General features: G+C 44.9%; 1 pseudogene; it reads right to left on the reverse strand.

The window, feature by feature from the left end:
* On the reverse strand, positions 1-7,747 carry LOC113127188 (NLR family CARD domain-containing protein 3-like; annotated as a pseudogene).
* Positions 7,748-16,783: the final 9,036 nt, after the last annotated feature.

Below are 16,783 nucleotides of genomic sequence, written 5' to 3' on the forward strand. Positions count from 1 at the left end.
TCTTTCTCACATTTTATTGGAGCCTGAACAAATGAAACCATGAACAATGTTGCTGACTCTATAGGGCTCATATAGCTGTGTTTCATTTCTTTCTATGTGCAAATATTGCCCATCACAGATGTGGATGCAGTCCAAACATCTGGAGGGAGCTCAGAGCGGAGTCACTGGTCCATCATGTTGAAAGAAAGCAGTTGAGGTTGTTCAGGCATCTAATCAGGCTGCCCTCTGAGGACCTTCCACTTGAAGTTTTCTGGGTATGGACACCTGGAATGAAGGTCTGGGACAGATCCAGAATACGTTGGAGAGACAATACACTTGATCAAGCCTAGGGTCACCTCAGGGTCCCCCACTAGCACCTGGAAAATATCACTTAGGAGGTAGATGTCAGGAATTAGGACCCAACTCTGGATAACCAGCAACCAGTCAACTACATATATTTGAACTACTTTTACTTCTACTGCAGATTGAGCTAAAGTATCAACAGTAGAACTACAGAGATAATTTAAAAATGGGGATAAAGTGAAAATATCCAAGATGGGAACCTGATGTTTATGTATACTGTACTTGAAATATTCTGATTCAAGTCCCACATTCTTTCTTCTCACTTCTCCAATAAGTTTGTTTTCAGAAGAAAATACCAAGTCAATAACTTAATCCTGTAATAAGCGTAACTTCCATCTTTCAAGGAAAGGACTAGATGATTCTGTAACAGGAGACTCTGTCTGCTAGTCTGAACACAGAGTCACTGAGGAACCAGAATACCAGATTGAAAACCCAGCGTACAAAGGATCTGTGAATGTGGTGTTAAAGGTGTAAATGTGTATCAGGGTGTTAGAGGAGACTTTGTAGAAGGACAGAGTGCCAGCATGCCAGTCCACATACACTGCTATTCTACCAGAGCAGGAGGAGGAAACAACAGTTTGTTTGTTATCATGCAAGACACAGGATCCACGATCTGAGCATTTCAGACACCAGGACTGATCATTCATTCCAAACTGAGAGTCGTCACTTGTTCCTTTCCTTTTGGTTCCTCTGTAACTCACTAGTACAAACACATTTCCTTCCCACTCCACCTCCCAGTAACATCGACCAGACAGACCATTAGTACACAGCAGCTGAGGCCAGTGGTCAAATCGGTCTGGATGATCAGGATACAACTGATCCTCATCTACACAAATCGCCTTCCTGTTGTTGTCAGACAGTCGTAGTTTTCCGTTCACTGTGTTTCTGTCGATAGTGAGTTCACAGGAATCTGATGAAGAGAACAAGACACAATAACAGCTGCAGTTACTCATCTGTCACCTGGTTGAGTGTGAGCTGCTGTGTTGTCATGAACCTCAATAAAAACACACTTACACTTCTTCAGACCTGGTCTCAACCACTGCACTCCATGAGGCTCCAACCTGAAAGGACGAGGGAGGTCATGTCAGCACAAACGCATGTTTCCTACGTGTGTTATTGTTCACATAAGACTCAAAACCAGCATGAAGCCAAAGGACAGTCCTTTCCAGAGGTGGAAAGACTGAGGCTGCGACTTACTTTCTTACTCAAGGAGTAAGAAAGTACAGAGTCTGGTAAGTAAAAAAGTAAAAATGTTTTTTTGCCATCAATGATACACAATGCATCTTTTGATAACTGCAAAACAAAAAAGTTCAACACAAAAAACAGGAAATTCTTCTTATTAACAACCTGTACAGTGCTGATACAGGAAACAAAACACAACACATTCCGCATGAATCATTCTTGAAGCCGACAACATCAAACAGTTTTAAACACGGCCTTGGATGGGGAATATCTTGCTTTCCCAAATCTGTTGCATCGTTTTTGGACTCAGCAACACTCCCTGGATCCCTTTCTTCCTCCATGTCGCACTGCAAGTTTTCTCTCTATCATAACCTGTACACCAACTCAATTTTCCTCTCTAGTTAGTGACGTCTTTTACATCGTGTCGTCATCCACGGAGATTAAAAAAGTAACAAGCCCATTTTAAAAATGTAAGGAGTAGAAAGTACAGTTGCACTTCGTTACTTCCCACCTCTGGACCTCTCCATACCTGAGAGTATCCAGTGTTGGTGTTCCCCAAGGCTTCATTCTTGGCACCTTAGTGCTTTCTGTTTACATGCTGACACTAGGACATTTGATCCATAAACACAATATTCTTTATCACTGTTCAATTCAATTCAATTCAATTTTATTTGTATAGCGCCAAATCACAATACAAATCATCTCAAGGCACTTTACAAAAACTAAAACTAAAAACCCAACAATTCCCTTATGAGCAAGCACTTGGCGACAGTGGAGAGGAAAAAACTCCCTTTAACGGAAGAAAAAAAACCTCCAGCAGAACCGGGCTCAGTTTGGGCGGCCATCTGCCTCGACCGGTTGGGGTGAGTGGATAGAGCAAAGAGAAAAGAACAGCAACAATAAACAACAAATAGACACTGCAAGTTGGTGGGGCCAGTAACTGCACTGTTAACTGTTAGCAGCAGACCTCTCCATACCTGAGAGTGTCCAGGCTAGAGTGTGGATCCTTCGATCCAGCAGACAGGAGCTGTAGTCTGGTATTTCCTGGATGGTTGTAGCTCAGGTCCAGCTCTCTCAGATGGGAGGGGTTGGAGCTCAGAGCTGAAGCCAGAGAAGCACAGCCTTTCTCTGTGATCAGACAGCCTGACAGCCTGTGAAACACAAAACAACACACATAGAAAATCCTTCGATGATGTTCCTGTCTGAAGTCACATACAAGATGAAACTGTCAGCAATGACTCAGTACTCTGGTTGTGAAACCCTCTCTGTTTTTCTTTGTTATTTTGTGCTAAATTGATTTCAAAATCATCTGTGATATTTGATAATTCAGCGACAAACATTAAAAGATGGAAAATTCTCAGAGTTTAGACAATTCTACTAAAGTTTAGTAAAAGGTCATGTGACAAATTCTATCAGCAGACACAGTCTCACACAGATTACAGTTGTTTATCCACTGATGTCAATCAGATTCTAATTGGGCATCAGTCAAACAGCTTGATAAATCCTGACCTGAGAATCTGCAGTTTACAGTGTGGACTCCTGAGTCCATCAGAGATCAGCTTCACTCCTGAGTCCTGCAGGTCGTTGTTACTCAGGTCCAGCTCTCTCAGATTGGAGGACTGGGAGCTGAGAACTGAGACCAGAGCTTCACAGCTTCTCTCTGACAGGTTACAGCCGCTCAGCCTGCAGAGGAAATAAATATAAGGAAAAGACAAATCTGGACTTATTTCTTTTTCTCTCAAGTTGAGTCCATCTCAGGGTCTTATTGTAACGATGAATGAATCCAACTCTCTACACACTTACAGGACTTTCTTGGAGAGACTGACCACTGGTAGCAGCCTCAGAAGAGCCTCCTCTGAAGCAGAGTATTTCGTCAGGTCAAACACATCCAGGTCTTGTTCTGATGACAGTAAGATGAAGACCAGAGCTGACAAATGAGCAGGAGACAGTTCTTCTTTGGAATGTTTCCCTGAACTCAGGAACTGTTGGATCTCCTCCACTAGAGAACGATCTTTCAGTTCATTCAGACAGTGGAACAGGTTGATGCTTCTCTCTGGAGACAGATTCGCAATGAATTTGGTTTTGATGTACTGGACTGTTTTCAGATTGGTCTGAGCGCCACTTCGTGTTTGTGTCAGCAGGCCATGTAGTAGATTCTGATTGGTCTGGAGTGAGAGGCCCAGGAGGAAGCGCAGGAACAGGTCCAGGTGTCCATTTGAACTCTGCAAGGCCTTGTCCACAGCACTCTGGTAGAAGAGTTTCTCTGCAGATTGGTCTCTTGTTGTTTCAGGCGTCTGGGAGGTTGTTAGTTTCTCTGACAGCAGATTGACTCCAGAGTTGATGAAGGTCACATGGACATGAAGAGCAGCCAGAAACTCCTGAATACTCAGATGTATGAAGCAGAACACCTGGTCCTGGTACAGTCCTCTCTCCTCTTTAAAGATCTGCGTGAATACTCCTGAGTAAACTGAGGCTGCTTTGAGATCGATGCCACACTCTGTCAGGTCGGATTCATAGAAGATCACATTGCCTTTCTGCAGCTGCTCAAAAGCCAGTTTTCCCAGAGACTCAACCATCTTCCTGTTCTCTGGACTCCAGTGTGGATCTGTCCCAGCTGCGCCATCATACTTGATGTTCTTGACTTTGGTCTGAACCACCAAAAAGTGGATGTACATCTCAGTCAGGGTCTTTGGCAGCTGTGCTCGCTCTTTGGTTTTCAACAGATCCTCCAGAACTGTAGAAGTGATCCAGCAGAAGACCGGGATGTGGCACATGATGTGGAGGCTTCGTGAGATCTTGATATGGGAGATGATTGTACTGGTCTTCTCCTTTTCTGTGAACCTCTTCCTGAAGTACTGCTCCTTCTGTGGGTCTGTGAACCCTCTGACCTCTGTCACCATGTCGACACACTCAGGAGGGATCTGATTGCCTGCTGCAGGTCGTGTGGTTATCCAGAGGCGAGCGGAAGGAAGCAGTTTCCCTCTGATGAGGTTTGTCAGCAGCACATACACTGAGGTGGACTCTGTAGCATCACTCAGGATCTCATTGTTGTGGAAGTCCAGAGGAAGGCGACACTCATCCAGACCGTCAAAGATGAAGAGAACCTGGAAGTCTTCAAACCTGCAGATTCCTTTGGTTTCAGTGAAGAAGTGATGAACCAGTTCCACCAAGCTGAACTTTTTCTCTTTCAGCACATTCAGCTCTCTGAAAGTGAAGGGAAATATGAAATGGATGTCCTTGTTGGTTTTGTCTTCAGCCCAGTCCAGAGTGAACTTCTGTGTTAAGAAAGTTTTCCCAATGCCAGCCACTCCCTTTGTCATCACTGTTCTGATTGGTCCATGTCTTCCAGGTGAGGCTTTAAAGATGTCTTCCTGTCTGATAGTTATTTCTGGTCTGTCTAGTTTCCTGGATGCTGGATCAATCTGTCTGACCTCATGTTCCTCATTGACCTCTGCAGCCCCTCCTTCTGTGATGTAGAGCTCTGTGTAGATCTGGTTCAGGAGTGTTGAGCTTCCTGCTTTAGCGACCCCCTCAAACACACACTGGAACTTCTTCTGCAGGTTGGACTTGAGTTGACGTCGACACATGGAAGGAGATTCTGAAAGAATAGGCAAAGAAACATTTCCTTAAAGAATGAAGATACAGATTCATTCCCCACAGAGAGAAACATCTCCATCACTTTGGAAATGTCACATATGACCTTTAACCATCATGTTAAACCTTTATAGAAATCCTCTTACTGCTCTGCAGACAGTCGGCCAGCTGCTCCTGCTTCATTCCCCTCAGGAAGTTCAGTGTGATCTTCAGAAATGCTTCTCTGCTGCTCCTCCTCTGCTCTTCATCCTGACCGTCCAACACCTCCTCATCCTCTCTCTGACTCTCTGGGGAACCTGAAGTCAGAACCTTCTGCATCTTCTTCAGCTCGTTCTTCACAAAAGTGAGAATGTGGTTCTCCAGCAGCTGGAACAGAGAACTGTATGAATACCAACTAAAATGAGGACCCCCAAACATCAGGTCCATGTTGGACCCTGGTCTAAGAAGTGCAGCATGGACATGACTGTGAACAGAACAGATGTCAGAGCAGTAGTTGTACATGTACAGACCATAAATACTGAGTCCGGGTGTGTCAGATGCTGCTGGGCTGACTGAGCACTGGGAACCTCTGAGCTCTCCTGGTCCACTCTGTGGAGGAATCATGAAGAATGAGCTGACATGATGTCTGTCCACACAGAGACCAACACAAGGTAAAGGTCCAGGAAGTGAGACTTGGATGTGAACAGTGAATCAGATGAGTCTCTGTAGTGGTAAAACTTTACTAGTCCTGCTGATCCCACTGAGAATCAGCATCCAGTTTGCAGCAATTTGCAGCTTTCAGCTGAGGTTGGTTCAGTCCCAACGGCTCCAACATAGATCTCTCCCTCCCTCACTGAACACTGCTGCAGAGTCCTGGAACAAGGCACCTACAGCCAGTGTCTGCTTGTGTCAGACTGGTTGTACTGGGCAGCTCCCAGTATGAAAGATCAGAACAAACAGAGCTGGAACTTCTCTCTCAGTTGCTTTTTCATTCTTCACATGATTTCTGTCCTGATGACATTTATGACAGAAACATTTTGAATCTCAGACGTTGCTGGCTGAACCCATCTTTGGTCAATTTTAAATTCTTACCTTCCATCAGCAGATTTTCTGAATTGCAGAGAAGGCTCCATAGATTCATCACTCATCTTGGACCTGGGTCCAGGTCCAGGTACAGCAAAGTCTGGTCTCTTCTGCTGGATCCTGAAACAAAGACAAGAGCTGATAAATGTGCATGTTGGATAAAACTGATGACAATATATTCAGTCTTTTAACTAACACACAAACTAACATTTTGTCTGTCTGGAAGAACTTTTGGTCAACTTTAAATCGTTACCTTCCATCAGCAGATTGTCTGAATTGCAGTGGAGGTTCCATGGATTCATCGCTCAACACGGACACACAGCTTGGGTCAGGTCCAGATCCAGGAGAGTGTGGTCTCTTCTGGTGGATCCTGAAACAAAGACAGAGGTGATAAATGTGCATGTTGGATAAAAACTGGCGAAGAATATTTTCAGTCTTTTAAGCAACACATAAGCTCTGACATGGAAAAGAGTCCTGGCCTCTCACAGATCCTCATCTCACCTCTGAGCTTTGGTGTGGCTCTCATGGTCCCCACACAGACTGGGTTTAGAAGGACGGATTCCCTCCTGTCTGTCCTCACACTGATCCATGCTGCTGAATCCACATCAGTTCACACACACTTTGTCCCTTCACCTGGAGAGGAGACACAAATCATTCAGATGCTGCTTTGAATCATTTCTCCTTTAAATCCATCAGCTGCTGCACTTCTACTGTCAGGCCACTAGATAGAGCCATGACACTGCTGCAACATCTCCATTCACCATGTTTTGAAGTTTTCTTCAGCATCACAATAATCCAGTAAGTTTTCTGTCCATCAGTCTGCCTACTGCAAACAGGAGCTGATCTCAGGTCATTCAGCTCCTTTTAATGGGAACATTTGGACAAGTCCAGGCTGAAACGTGAAACATAACTTGAAAAAGTGCCTATGGCTGACATCACTGCTGTACTGTCAATATGAAGATGTTCTATAGAGACTCCTCCACAGCCTCATTACACAGCAGTACAACAATAACAGGAAGCAGCTTTGATTCAATTTGATCTGTAAGTTTTATTTTGAAAGGCTCGACAGGAAACACCGGTATAGTGATGGATCTGACTTTACTCTGGTGTAGACAAAAGTTTTCTACCCATAAACTGGGGCGCTGTCAGAGATTCTGGGCCCATGAAAGAATCTAATTCAGACACGCCTACATAAGGTTGTAGGTCTGGGCCCTTGGAAATGTCCAAACTCCCCACCCCTCCCCCTTTGTCACCTCTGTGGCCATAAATAAACAGATACTGACAGGATATAAACAACAGCTGTTGATCAGATTATTTGATTCCACTGAATCAATAATCAATAATCCAGCAACATGGAGACAAAGACTGTCCAACAAAAGGCAAAGTTATGTTAGTAAAGACAAAGTGAAGGTAAACTCACAGTTTGTTCAGTCCAACACTCCTCGCTCAACGCCGACTGACAACAGTCTGACACAGGTGAGCTGGTTTATAGAATTAGTCAGAGCTCCACCTGAAATGGAAACAGAGAGTTGCAGGGAGTTGAACCGGTTTTGTCACACTCAACTTTATCTGTTTGCTCAAACAAAAAGGATTTTCCCCTAAATGTGAGTGAATCCAGCAGCTGCAGGGCATAGGTGTGTCACCACACCTGTAACCATGGCAACTGTACACAACGATGGAGACAGCAGCCTTTGAATAATATTCCAAGTCCATGTCAGTGTGAGTCAGTATTGTGTATTAATAAGGAGAGAGCTGCAGTTCCTCACTGTCACCACTGGAGGGTGCTCATGTCTGTTCCTCTGTTTTGGAGAGGTCATCTCCCAGTTTGAGACCATGCGCTTCTGCCTTTCCTCTGCAAAGACATGAAGTGGTCTGAATTGGACTGAAGTGAAATGAAATGGGCTGAAGTGAGCTAGAGTGGTCTGAATTGGGATTAAAGGCAACAGTTTTTGTAGTAGATGTGAAAAGAGTGTCATCTAAATGTTTCACAGGTTCAGTCACATTCTTGTATTTTATATATTCAGTTTTTTTCAATTCAATTTTATTTGTATAGCACCAAATCACAATACAAATCATTTCAAGGCACTTTACAAAAACAAAAAACCCAACAAATCCCTTATGAGCAAGCACTTGGCGACAGTGGAGAGGAAAAACTTCCTTTAACGGAAGAAAAAACCTCCAGCAGAACCGGGCTCAGTTTGGGTGGCCATCTGCCTCGATCGGTTGGGGTGAGTGGATAGAGGAGAGAGAAAAGAACAGCAACCATAAACAACAAATAGACACTGCAGATTGGTGGGGCCAGTAACTGCACATCAGTGATATAGAGCTCCGGGACCGGGGACACCTGCAGAAGGCACAGAGAGAGAACAGAGAGAGAGGGAGAGAGCACAAAGTAGGGGGGAGAGAGTGTGAAGGAGCTTGATCATGAAGCGATTTGTATGTGAGAAAAAGGATTTTAAATTCTGTTCTGATTTTACAAGGAGCCAATGACGAGAAGCTAATATAAGAGAAATATGAGCTCTCTTGCTAGTTCCTGTCAGGACTCTGGCTGCAGCATTCTGGATTAAATGGAGGCTTTTATGGAGATACTGGGACATCCAGATAGTAATGAGTTACGGTAATCTAGCCTTGAGGTAACAAATGCATGGATTAGTTTTTCTGCGTCATTTTGAGACAGGATGTTCCTAATATTGGCAATGTTGCACAGGTGAAAGAAGGCAGCTCGAGGGATTTGTTTTATGTGAGAGTTAAAGAACATGTCCTGGTCAAAAATAACTCAAAGGTTTTTCACAGTAGTGCTGGAGGCCAGGGCTATGTTAAAGTAGCTAGTTAGTAGTTATTAGGCCCAAATACAATAATAATAATAATAATAATAATAAATTTTATTTCATGGCGCCTTTCAAACTCTCAAGGTCACCTTACAGAGAGAAAAAGGAAGCATACAGCATGAAATACACAGTGCATTAAAACAACAATAACAACAATGCATAAACAGAGGGCCAGAATGTAAAGGCAAAAGTGCAAAGCATCCAGGAAGTGGGCGATGTACAGCAAAAGCAAATTGAAACACAAAAACCCAGATGACAGAACAACAAATATGAAACAATATGAGACAATATGAAATAGGCGGAGGGTGGTAGAACATCACGGGCTGCTTTGGGAAGTTAAGAGAGTTAGGTGGAAAACGCTATACGGAACAGATACGTTTTGAGTGATGATTTAAAAGTTGATAAGTCCGGAGACGACCGGATGCGATCAGGGAGAATGTTCCAAAGGCGGGGCGCAGTGTGGCTGAAGGATCTAGCGCCCATGGTGGCCAGGCGCACTGTAGGGGTGCAGAGGAGAGTGGAACTGGAGGAGCGGAGAGTACGAGGCGGAGAATAGATATGAAGTAGATCAGTGATGTATGGTGGGGCAATAGAGTGGAGGGCTTTGTAGGTGAGAAGGAGGATTTTATAGTTTATACGGAAGGACACAGGGAGCCAGTGAAGTTGTTTAAGGACAGGGGTAATATGATGTGAGAATGGAGTTCTGGTGATGATTCGGGCAGCAGAGTTCTGGACAAGTTGTAGTTTATGAAGTGATTTGAGAGGTAGACCAGTGAGGAGTGAGTTACAGTAATCCAAACGAGAGGTGACAAAGGCATTAACGAGTATGGCCGTGCTATCGATGGTGAGTGAAGAACGGATGCGGTTTATGTTACGGAGATGGGAGTAGGCCGACCGGGTAGTGGTATTGATATGCTGAGTGAAGGAGAGAGTACTGTCTAGGATGACACCCAGGCTTTTAACTTGGGGGGAGGGGAGGACAGTATTGTTGTCAATTAGAATGGAGAAGGTGCTGGTTTTAGAAAGGGTGGATTTGGTGCCCACGAGGAGAATTTCAGTTTTGTCGGGGTTGAGTTTCAAAAAGTTATGGGTGAACCAGGATTTGAAATTATGTAAGCAGGTAAGGAGGGAGGGAGGGGGGAGGGCAGAAGATGGAGCAGCAGAGAGGTAGAGCTGGGTGTCGTCTGCATAACAGTGGAAATTGATGTTATGTTGCCTAAAGATATGTCCGAGAGGAAGGAGATAAATAATGAAGAGGAGGGGCCCCAGGACAGAGCCCTGGGGCACGCCACAACTGACAGTAGAGGGCTGGGAGTGGAAGTTCTGGAGATGGACGGACTGGGTGCGGTCAGAGAGGTAGGAGGTGAACCATGAGAGGACCGAGCCGGCTATGCCGATGGAAGCAAGGCGATGGAGGAGAATATTGTGCGAGATGGTGTCAAAAGCTGCAGTTAGGTCAAGGAGGATGAGGATGGAGACAAGGCCAGAGTCTGCGGCTACTAGGAGGTCGTTGGTGATTTTGACCAGGGCAGTTTCAGTGCTGTGAAGATGGCGGAAACCAGATTGAAAGTGTTCGTATAGGCTATTGGCGGCAAGGTGGGTATGGACCTGGTGGTGGACAACTTTTTCAAGAATTTTAGAGAGGAACGGGAGATTGGAGATAGGGCGGAAGTTGTTACGGTTCGCAGGATCGAGACCAGGTTTTTTTAGGATTGGTGTGATGATGGCTGTCTTGAGTGATGGGGGTACGATACCAGAACTGAGGGAAGGGAAGTGTGAATAATGTGGGTAACATGAGGAAGGAGAGAGGGGAGACAGAGCTTGACGAGGTTGGTTGGTAGGGGGTCAAGTTTGCAGGTTGAGGGTTTGGATTTGAGGATCAGGGAAGAGATAACCGTGGTGGGTGGAATGATAAAACTCGAAAGCAGGGAGGATACTGATAGACAGGGTAAGGTACAGTGGAGGCAGTTCGCAGTGTCACAGATGGGGGGAAATTGCTGGTGTATATTTTCGATTTTTGATGAGAAGAAATCCAGGAAGTTATTGCACAAGGTGGTGGAGAGTGAGGGGAAGAGAGGAGTATCGGGAGGGCCCAATAAATTTTTGACAGTGGAGAACAGGGGACGCGTGGAGCCAGAGGCGGATACAATAAGAGAGGCATAGAAGTCAGATTTTGTTTGAGTAATGGTTTGCTTGTACTTCAGTATGTGGTTTAGGTATAAGTCCTTGTGGGTGGATGAACCTGTTTTTTTGAAGAGACGTTCAAGGCGACGGGCTTGGGTTTTGAGGAGGCGGAGTTCGGGGGTGTACCATGGAGCAGAGTGCGTAAAGGATACAGATCTAGTTTTGAGTGGGGCGAAGGTGTCGAGTAGATTTCGTAGCTCACGGTTGAAATTGGATAACATGTTGGAGAGGGACGGTGTATAATTAGTACATGAAAGTTTGTTGAGAGCAGCAGTGAAGGAGGGGAGGTCGATGTTCTTTAAGTTACGGAAGGTGATGGTGCGGGAGAGGTGGGTTTTGAAGATAGGTAGTTTGGAGTTAAAGCAGACTAGTTTGTGGTCGGAGAAGTAGGTGTCGAGGGTAGAACATGACTGAGCTGTGACGCCAGAGCAGCAGACTAAGTCGAGGGTGTGGCCTAGAGAATGTGTTGGGGAGGTGATGTATTGTTGGAGCCCAAAGCTGTCCAGACAGGAAATTAAGTCTTTTGTTGTGGTGTTGTTGGGATTGTCGAAGTGGATGTTAAAATCACCAAGAAGAATTATGTTGGCTGACAGAGAGATGAGGTTAGCTAAGAGGTCAGACAGTTCATCCAGGAAGGTCGGGTTAGGTTTTGGTGGGCGGTAGATAGTGGCCAAGAAGGTTGGTGTGTGACCGTGAATACGTGCTATGAGAGCTTCAAAGGACTGAAAGGTGACAGTGGGGTGGATGGATATTTTGTATTTAAGGTTGAACAGTATGGCGAGGCCACCACCGCGTCCCGAGAGGCGTGGATGGGTGAGATATGTGAAACCAGGAGGAATAGATTGATTAAGTTCAGTGAAGTCGTTGGGCTGCTGCCAGGTTTCAGTTAAGCACAGGATGTCGAGATTGTGTTTTAGAATAATGTCAAAGATGAGGGATGCTTTTTGAGAGAGGGAGCGAACGTTAAGTAGTCCAAAATGAGTGTTATGGAAAGGTGTAGAGTCCATGTATCTGGGGATGTTAGCTAGAACAGAGTGGTTGATCAGGCGTATACCTGGTTTCCTCGGCTGAGGTCGGGAGGATGACCAGATGGAGGGGATTGGTAGTATGGAGTCAGATAGTCAGGCTTGTGGGACAGAATGGACAGGTTGTCCAGTGTTAGCGTGTGGGGTACAGTGAACTGCATGTTGAATGTTGGTGGAAAGTATATGGGAGCCCAGGCGGTTAGGATGCAGACCATCTCCTGCAAAGAAGGCAGGTCGGTTCCAGAAGAGGTTGAAGTTGTCGATGAATTGGAGATTGTAGGACAGGGAGACAGACTTGAGCCAGGTGTTGAGACTGAGGATTCTGCTGAAGCGGCCAGAGCCTCTTCCAAACGTGGGGATGGTACCAGACATGAAAATAGTCTTACCACAGTTGCTTAGGAGGTGGAGGAGAGAGAGAAAATCCTTTTTAGTTAGTTCAGACTGGTGGAGTGACGTGTCACAAGTTCCAATATGAACAATCATTCTAATGATGGAAGACGGAAGTGTTGGCAGTAATCCAGGAAGCATGGCCAAGATGTCTGAGGTCGTAGCTCCAGGGAAACAGTGAGTAGTGGCGTTGAAAAAGCGTACATTCCTTATAATTGAGTCTCCGATGATTAACGTGGTTGGGGGGAAAAGGGGGCGTGGAGAAGACGCCAGTAGTTGGCCGTTTGAGTCGTGTCGTCTTGCTGACTGGCGGGGAGGCGGGGCGGTGACATCAGGTGCTGAGGTGGAAGATGGAGGCGGCAGTTCGGTTGGTCCGTAGCTAGGGAGCCCGTGAGTGTGCCTGAGCACGGCCTCGCGAAGGATCCTACGGCACACTGATGTAGTAGCTGAGCGGGATGGAGACTGTTTTCCGCCGGGGCAACGGGCTCCGCGAGGAGCACTTGGACTAAGGCGGGGGCAGCGGGTGTCGTCAGAGGGGAGCGAGAGCAGGTGACGGCGCCGAACGACATTGGCGGGTGACGGGTGTTGTTGGGATACCGGATCGTTCCGCTCCGGTACGTGATTGACGGATGAGACAGTGTGTAGGTCCGGAGTGGCAGAAGACAGAGGTGCAAATCGATTGGAGAGGTCTAGGGAGGGACGCGGAGACCCGTGGTGGTATTTTTTCCGCCCACGGACCGCAATCTCGGTCCAGGAGGACCGAAGACATGGTGTAGAAGAGGAGGAGGGTCGTGGACAGGTTGACGGATCCCATGGGGCAGTGTCCTGGAGAGTGAAGGTGAGTGTGGAGATCTTCCTCGACTGCTCGAGGGCAATGTCCCTGAAGCTAGTCAGTATGGAGTCTTTCTGTTGGAGATCGTGAGAGAGGCGACGTATTTCTTGCTTTAATTTGGTGATTTCATTGTTTGCTAGACGGAGTAGTAGATTGGCATTGTCCGAGTTGGTATTGTCAGGTAGTGTTGGCGTTGTTGTTGTTGTTGTTCTTGGTGTTGGTGGCGTTGTAGGTGCCTCGCTGGTTGTGTTGGTCGCCATCTTGTCGGTGTTGAAACATCAGCTGTGATGTTTTCAGAGAAAACTTCTGTTTTCTCTGAATTTAAAAGTAGAAAGTTACTGGTCATCCAGGCCTTGACATGCTCTGGTTAACTGGTTTGCGTTAACAGGTTTCATAGATAGATACAGCTGAGTGTCATCTGCATAGCAGTGGTAATTAATAGAGTGCTTTTTAATGACATTGCCTAGAGGAAGTATGTACAGGGTGAACAGAATAGGTCCTAGCACAAAGCCTTGCGGAACTCCATAACTAACTTTTGTGCATGTGGAAGGTTCATCATGGACATGAACAACCTGGAATCTGTCCGATAAATAGTATTGGAACCATTTTAATGCTGTTCCTCTGATACCAGTCACATGCTCCAGTCTCTGTAATAAGACGTTGTGGTCAATAGTGTCAAATCCAGCACTAAGGTCTCAGAGGACAAGTATAGAAACAAGTCCATTATCTGAGGCTAAGAGAAGATCGTTGGTAACTTTTAACAGTGCTGTTTCTGTACTATGATGTGCTCTAAATCCTGATTGAAAATCTTCAAATAGTTCATTCCTGTGTAAGTGGTCTGATAGCTGCTTAGCAACAGCTTTTTCTAGGATTTTAGAAATAAATGGCAGGTTGGATATTGGTCTATAATTAGCCAAGACTCCTGGATCAAGACTAGGCTTTTTGAGTAAGGGTTTGATTACTGCAGTCTTAAAGGCCTGTGGTACGTAGCTTGATACTAGAGATAAATTTACCAAGTCTAATAAAGATGAGTTAATTAATGGCAGAGTGTCTTTAAGCAGCCTAGTTGGGATGGGGTCTAAGAGACACGTTGATGATTTCGATGAAGCAACTACTGATGTGAATTCAGAGAGATCTATGGGAGAGAAGCAGTCTAAACATAACTGAGGTCTTACAGATGATTTGAGAGCTACTGTAGTAGATTTGTATTAATACCTTAGATTTCTGTTTGCACAGAATTTTGATCCCTGACATTACTGCTTCATTCTGAACTTTTAGAGAAATACTGTGTGATCCTTTAAAACTCTGTTGGATATTTCCCTTAAAGCCAATTCTCATATTTTCAGTTCATAATATAGTTTCAGTCAAAAAAGGTAAAGAATAGATAAAACATTTAAAATAATAATTTGATGAAATAGTAATGTTTTTCTGTTAATAAATAAGAAGTACATTTTAAATATTGTTGCTATTGGTGTTGTTATACTGGTGCACTACACCTAACGGAGCCACACAAGCTGCTGTAGAACAGGGGTCACCAACCCTGGTCCTTGAAGCCCCCTGTCCTGCTTGTCCATTACTGATTACATGGATCAGGTGTGTTCAGCCAATCAGAAACTGGAAGGGCAGAAATAGTTGGAAAACCAGCAAGACATGGGGCCTTGAGGACCGGGGTTGGTGACCCTTGTACAAGACCTGTAAACATGCAAATTCTAGAGGGTGGAAGCCATATATTGCCTCAGGTTTATTCCTCTTGAGTTAATGCGGCCAATGAGGTATGCATTTTTTTTTTGTTTTGTTTTAATTGTGTTAATTGCTTTGCCAACCAAGTCCATGGGAAGGACACATGACTATGTAAATGTGCGGCGAGCTAATTATGTGTTATTTTATTTAAGCCGAATTGTACTTTATTCCTCCTTTTGGCATAAGTTTATTATTCTCTGTGAGAATATGGCTGATTTAAGGGTTAATCGAAGTTCACATCTGCAGTATCTGGACTCTGTCGCCCCCAGGACTTTAGTGACCAGCAGAAGTGAGGGTACAGTGTTGGGACCAGCAGGGTGCGTTAAAATGTTTCATTGAGTCTGACAGTGGAAAGTTTAGCAGCTAAACTATGTAATCAGTACATCAGTGGGAGAAGAAGAAAGAAAAATAAAAGTCTGGGGCATCAAGTCCAGAAACCAGGATCCTGACAATTATGGCAAGTAAATTAAGAAATAAACAATATGCAAGTGATGAGCATAAGTTTTATGGAGTTGAGGTGCCTTGTTATGTGATGTTGTCCCAGCTATCAATGCTGCCTTCACTTGTTTTGTAAATGACACAAAATACATTGGACAAGTTTGAGTAATTATGTAGTTTAGACTAAAACTTGGTCCGACTGGAGCCACTTTAAAAAACTAATTTTTTATGTAGTAATGGTTTAAATATGTGACCTGAACCCAGCAGCTCCTCTACCTTTTTACTGTTATAGTTGCAGTTTTGTTCCTGTTGCAGCTGCTGACAGCTCCTACAGGAACAAAAAAAGGCAGGGACATGTGGGAACACTGCCCAGATTCATTTCTTATCGACCACAGTCTTCCCACCCTCAGACAGTGATAAGAGTATAAGTGAACCAGAAACTTGATCAGGGTACAACTGATTCACCAGGAAGTTTTCTTTTTAAACAACTGCTGCTGTGAACAGGCCTCAGTGCCACAGTCCCACCCACATTTGGTCATGGCACTGCCTCTTACCTCATGCAAACTGACTGGCTGAACTTTGACCTTTGAAGTAACAGGATGCACCAGTGCCCAGCAGCTCCAGAGAAAAGCAGCAGAACAACAATCAGGTTTCATTTCATAAAGATCATTTTACCTGGGACATGCTTACCTTAAGCCTGTGTTACAGACCAGAGCAAAATGGGTTTCAGAGACATGGGCCCTGACTGAATAGGAATGAAGGAGCTTGCATTATGGGAAATATTGGATCCAGAAATTCAGGACAGCTTAGTCTGCTGCCTTGTTTGTGAATTCAGTTCTATCATTGTTTATAACAGAAAGCTGCTCATTGTCAACTTTGATGTAATGTGGAGACAAAGTGGGACAGGCTTGGAGGGCCGGCTGAGTTCCCAGGGTCATGCTGCAGAGATACTGCAGTGGCCAGAACATGCTCACTGTGTACGATATTAGGCCAAGTACATTCAGGAAAAATAAACTAATGCGTTTGTGTTGTTTGCTGAGAAAAAGCTGTAAACAACCATGTTTGTGTCCACATGAAGTTCTGTGGTCAAAGCCAGACAAGATGTAATGTAAGTGACAGAGGTCCACATCAAACTCAAACAGCTGAATGTGATTGGCCGATTAATTGTA

This window comes from Mastacembelus armatus, chromosome 2 (genome assembly GCF_900324485.2).
Source record: "Mastacembelus armatus chromosome 2, fMasArm1.2, whole genome shotgun sequence".
In the NCBI taxonomy this organism is placed as follows: Eukaryota; Metazoa; Chordata; class Actinopteri; order Synbranchiformes; family Mastacembelidae; genus Mastacembelus; species Mastacembelus armatus.